This window comes from Spea bombifrons, chromosome 1 (assembly GCF_027358695.1).
Source record: "Spea bombifrons isolate aSpeBom1 chromosome 1, aSpeBom1.2.pri, whole genome shotgun sequence".
NCBI lineage: Eukaryota > Metazoa > Chordata > Amphibia > Anura > Pelobatidae > Spea > Spea bombifrons.
Window position 1 is genome coordinate 73,702,885 of NC_071087.1, and position 6,245 is coordinate 73,709,129.

General features: G+C 39.1%; 1 long non-coding RNA gene across 1 annotated transcript; it reads left to right on the forward strand.

The window, feature by feature from the left end:
* The first annotated feature begins 4,712 nt into the window (after positions 1-4,712).
* LOC128491328 (uncharacterized) lies at positions 4,713-5,759 on the forward strand. Its single transcript, XR_008354031.1, has 2 exons — positions 4,713-5,082; positions 5,670-5,759. It is a non-coding gene; the product is annotated as an uncharacterized LOC128491328 (long non-coding RNA).
* Positions 5,760-6,245: the final 486 nt, after the last annotated feature.

Below are 6,245 nucleotides of genomic sequence, written 5' to 3' on the forward strand. Positions count from 1 at the left end.
AATATCACTGGGGTGTTTTTATTTTTAATTTTATTTTACCGATCACATAGTGATTAGTGTGCTGGTCTCCACTGACCTGTATGGTTGGCTGCAGTGCCTCACGGTTCCCAGGACAGACCATCTGGAAACTCTTTTACTTTGAATGGACATCGCCATCTTGTGAGAAGCAGCGTGTCTATTTCACATGGTGTTTTTAAACACTCCTAGGAGCGATTGAACAGGGCCCCTGACTTTAGTTTGTGGCATCTCAGCCAAGCTTGTGGCCGAGCTTAGGTGATCATTGATAACATCCTAAGCACTTTCTTTTTAGCCAATGGTCGCCACCATATTTGAAAAGCCTTTCAATATGGTCAACACAATGCCTCCTAGAAGCGGTCAAAGAGGTCCCCTACATTTTTTTTTGGTTTGCTGAATGCATTGATGTCAAGACATTGCGGCAACACCAGTTGAGCTTGTTAAACCCTCATGATGTGCCTGGCATGTCAATTGTCATTAAGGGGTTAAAAGCTAGAGCGTTTTGTGTTTTTATTTCATTTTTACTGTACCTACACAAATTATATACAGTTAAATATATAGTTAAATAAAGTTTTTATTCAGATCCATATGATGAGATACAGTAAAGTAATTTGACAGTGTATCAAATGACATGGTAGACAAAATGAATCAATACTGGATACACGTTCGGATACATGAAGATCCTGCGAAGGAGTGATTTGTACAGGCATTATGAGTTGTACAGGCAACTTCAAGTTGTATACCGTTCTGCGTAGAATAGATGTGCCCCGCAAGACACCGGGGACTCCGGGAGTCTGCACTGGTAAGGAGGATTCTTAAAGCTTACTGCGCCGACGTTCACCGGCGAGCGTAAACAACCTCCGCTGCCGGCACGGGGGGAGTCTCGGCACAGGGAGATTGTTAAAGCACACCGAGCTGACGTGCCGGCAGCAGAGGTTGTTTACGCGCATCACCGCTGCCGGTGAACGTCTGCGCGATGCACTTAGACAACCTCCCGTGCCGGCACTACCCCCCCCGTGGAAAGTGCCGGCAGAGGAGGCTGTCTGAGCATATGAGAGAGTAGGATGCAGGTCCCCTGCACCGCTGCGGGGGATCTGTATCCTAACCGTGCTGCTAGACCCCGAATATAGGCCGCACCCTCACTTTAAAGACTTAAAGTGGGGGGGAAAGTGCGGCCTATATTCGGGCAAATACGGTACGTAGTCAGGGGTGTAATAATAATAAAAAAAGAAAAAGAACAGGCAAAAGAGTATCAGAGAAGGAAGTAAGAAAAGAAGTTTAGTCGGGTATATAGATTATTTCATAGTTTCAGTACGTATGTTAGAGATTAGTCAGTTTTTGCTGACAGAGTGGCAAGCCTGGGGGCATATGGGCATAACTGGGGGGGCAGGTTGAAAAAAAAGAAAATAGAAACAAAATATTTTTCTCAATCGTAGCTTTTATTAACAAACAATTGTTCACATAGTTTACATGAATTAACATTTACTGGTAAAACCTTTTTTCCTATAGGGTCGTCTTATATTCAGGCTTTTTCTTTTTTTCATAAATTAATATTCAGATTTTCCTTCCTGCAGAAAAAATGTATTGGAAAGATGTGAAGAAGAGCTATTTCTGGAGTTTTTGCTATCGCAATAGTATCAATTTTTTCTAGAAGTTTTAGTCAGTATTTTAGTTGTGTCTTTCTTATTAAATATATTTCCAAGTTTTGTTTGAATCTCTTTATCAGCTTTATAGAGTGCACGTGTTAGAAAATGTTTTATCCTCAAGTAGGAGAATATCTCTGAGGGAGGTAATTTAAATTGTATTTATAGTTGGTCATAAGGTTTTATGATATTATCTGACATGATATCTTTAAGTTTTTCAATTTTAGCAATCCTCCATTTATTCAAGATAGATTTATTTCTATAAGTTCTAAGCCTGCAGTATCCAATAATTTATCAGTAAGTCCTAGTTTTTTCTTAATCTTTATCCATTCATAAATGGTATCTTTAGTCACTATATTTTGACTGGAATTAATTGTTGCCTTTATATTGGATTGAAATTGCCACATAATTATCGATAACTTTTCATTGCCAGAGAGGTATTGCTCTATTTCATACCAAGGTTGCCTACCATTTGTAGATTGTAAATATGTAAATATGATTGTAAATTGTAAATATGAGTTAACATACATGCTTTGTATCCGCGAATAACCCTAGGGAAACCTAAACCACCTTTATTCATTTTTTGTGAAAGGTACTTAATTCCATTCTCATCTTCTTTCCATTGTTAATATATCGATTTAAAGAAGACTGCAACATAGTTAACCAGGGGGTGGGAATCCTTAGAGGTATGTGTCTAAATAAGTATGTCCATTTTGGAAGTACGTAAGAATTAATTACATTAATTCTACTTACCCATGATAGTTCTATGTTTCTCCAGTTTTTCAGCAGATAGTTTCTTGGAGGAGAAGGAGAAAATTTATTTCCATCATTTCTTCAACATTTGCTGTTAGTTCTAGTAATTGAGCTCTTGAGATTTCCCTTTAAATTTAAAGTCACGTTATATTTTGAGGAGAAACATTTAGAAACAGAGTTTCTGACTTTTCTATATTTAGTTTATAGTTCTACCTGTTGGATTTGAATATAATGCTTTTATTGCCGAAAGGTAAGCTCCATCAATTCCATATGTGCGCATAGACTGGAACATAAAGTCCCAGCTCACTCGATCGAACGCTTTTTCTGCGTCTAATGCAAGCACACGTCGGCCTTTTTTCAACATTGGCAAGGTCAATAATATCTATAATACGTCAAATATTATTGTATGCTAGTCTATTAGGTACAAAGCCTATTTGATCAGGGTGAACTATAGAAGTAATCACAAGGTTCAATCTTCTTGCCAAAACTGCTGCAAAAATCTTCCGGGTTTTTATTTTGTTTGAGTATTGGTATGATATTTCCTCTTAGCAATTCTTCCGGAGCTTCTCCTTTTATCATGGGTTCATTAAAGAGGGCAGTTAGGTACTTGGTAATACCACATTTAATTTTTTTATAAAAAAAAGACCACTAAATCCATCTGGCCCAGGACTCACGGTCCCACAACTGGATGGAAGATAGAAGATGAGAAAGGTAAGAGATGGGGAGAAAGGGGTGTAAGTGCAGTGTATGTGTCTATATGTTGGTGTGAGATGGTCAGTGTATGGTCAGGTGTGTGTAAGAGCAGTGTAGGTATTTGTGTGTTTGTAAGCTGGTGTGTGTGTATATATATATATATATATATATATATATGTGTAAAGGCAGGGGTGTGTGGTGAGGGCAGTATATAAATGTGTATGTATGGACAGGTGTATATTAGTATGTATATATATATATTGTGACACAAGGTGTGGTAAAGTGATAGATGGCAGGTATATCAAACCAGCCTTGGTCAATAGTAGCCTGCTTTAACCCCTTAATGACAATTGCCGGTTCTGGCACGGCACGAAAAACAAGTCGATTATGACAAATGACGTGCCAGAACCGGCACGGCTTTAAACAGGTGCAGAAAGCGATCTACGTTCGCTTTCTGCACCCAAACGGCGTTGCTGTAATGCCTCGACCTTGAGGCATTCAGCAACGCCACGATCGGCACCAGGGGCCATGTCTGGCCCCTCCCCGGGGCGTCAACAACCGCCATACATTGTATGGCGGCGGACGCCCGTTTTAAAAGCGTTTAGGAGGCGATCAACGATCACCTCCTAAACTTAAATGGTGTCGCTGGAATGCCTCGATCAGGAGGCATCCAGCGACACCAAACACTTACCTTTGGATGGACTGTGACCGCTCCGGAGAGCGGTCACAGCCGCAGCTGCCGGTGATCTTCGCCATCAGCAAGATGGCGGCAGCCCGGGAAAAAAAACAATAAAGAAGAAAGAGTTCGCTAGACGGTCTCCAGACCTCTAGAGAACTCTGGCTCCACTTGCAGGTTGAATACAGGTACTGCATTCAACCATGCAAGTCAATGGAGCCCAGCTTTCTAATCACAGTGTGATTAGTAAAAATTAATTAAAAAATAAAATAAAATTAATAATAATTAGAAAAAAATAGTAAACAAAACAGTAAAATGTAAAAATAATTTCCCACTGATGTCACTATCAGGGGAACCTTCAAGTTGAAAAAATATATAAAAATTTTTTTTAAAAAAAGGCAAAAAAAATAAAATATATATATAAAAAATATATTTTTGCGAGCAAGTCCTAAAATTAGCACATTAGCTTAAAACAATTCTCGCATGGTTAAAATACTGACATATTAAATGCCCATGGGGTGTCTACTTTTAAAAAATGTATGATTTGATGGGGTAAATTGAATTGGCCGGGTTCAACAATGTCCCAATTAACACGGGGGGAAGGATGGCCACACATCTAATTTCCAATTAGAAAAATGCACACATACCAAATATGGCCTTTTAGTTCCCCCCTAAAATGACAAACCCATGTATATGGGGTATCACTGTACTCAGGAGATGTTGCTGAACACATATTGGGGTGTCGTGTGACAGCGGCATAAACCAGGAGCTGTAAATTCATACATAACATAGGTGTGTGGGGGAAAAATACACACAAAAGAATACTACTGCAAACTTTGAAAAAATTCTGGTGGTAAAATGTGTGCATGCAAAGAGTTAAAATACCAGCATTTAAAATACCCTGGTGTGTCTAGTTTTCAAAAATATATGGTTTTGTTGGGCACACTGAAATGGCCCGGCTCAAAAATGTACCAAATAGGGCATGGGCAGTGGATCCCCAAATGCCAAAGTTCAACATTGAAAAATGCGCATGCCCCAAATGTGGCCCTTTTGCCCCCAAACAGCCAGGCAAAATCATTCATGTGAGGTATCGCTGTACTCAGGAGATGTTGCTGAACACATATTGTGGTGTTTTGTGATAGTGACATATACGAGAACCTTTTAATTCATACCTGAAGTAAAATGTGTGTGACAAAACAAATGCAAAAAAATGACTACCACAAAGTTTGACAAAGACTGGTGGTAGATATGGTGCATGGAAAGAGTTAAAATACTAGCATCTGAAATACCCTGGGGTGTCTAGTTTTCAAAAATATATGGCTTTATTGGGCATACTGAAATGGCCCTGCTCAAAGATGTACCAAATAGGGCATGGGCAGTTGATCGCCAAACGCCAAAGTTAAACATTGAAAATGCGCATGCCCCAAATGTGGCCCTTTTGCCCCCAAACAGCCAGGCAAAATCATTCATGTGAGGTATCGCTGTATTCAGGAGATGTTGGTAAACACATATTGGGGTGTTTTATGATAGTGACATATACCAGAACCTGTTTATTCATACCTGAAGTAAAATGTGTGTGAAAAAACAAATGCAAAAAAAATTACTACCATAAAGTTTGACAAAGGCTGATGGTAGAATTAGTGCTTGGAAAGGGTTAAAATACTAGCATTTGGAATACCCTGGGCTGTCTAGTTTTCAAAAATATATGACTTGATGGGGTAAATTGCATTGGCTGGCTTCAAAGATACCCGAAATGGCACATGGGGGGAAGAATTACCAGATTTGGAAAAAATGGCTTTGAAATAGCAAAACGCTACCTGTACTTATTGCCCCATAATGTGTAGAAAAAAGCAAAAAAACATAAAAACATTGGGTATTTCTAAACTCAGGACAAATAGTAGAATCTATTTAGCAGTTTTTTCATTACCTTTTATAGATGAGTAAAAGATTTTTCAACTAAAAGTTAGAAACAGTCATTTTTTCCTAAATGTTTCACCATATTTTATACTTTTTTTAATAGTAAATAATATGATACAATCAAAACAATGTCATCTAAAGAAAGCCCTTCTTGTCCTGAAAAAAAACAAAATATAATGTGTGTGGGTTCAGTAAACGGGAAAGAAGAAAATTACAGCTAAACACGAGCAGCGCAGAAATGTTAAAACGGCCATTGTCACGAAGGGTACAAAAAGTCAAATCAACCTTTGTCACGAAGGGGTTAAAATATGTCCTAGGGAAATATGTTGTTTGTTTACAAACTGCACTACTGGCAGTTTTGTAAAACATGGTAAGGGTCCCTGGGGCGTAGCATCTGGAAGAGCAGGGTGTGCCAGTGCTCCAACAGCACTAATTGCTGTTTTGACCCAGTCCAGAGCCTGCATTCTGCACAGGAGCTCCACAGGTGTGGACTAAGTAACAGCTCACCTGTGGCTGATTAATTAGCAGGCAGAAGGTTAAAGGGGTTG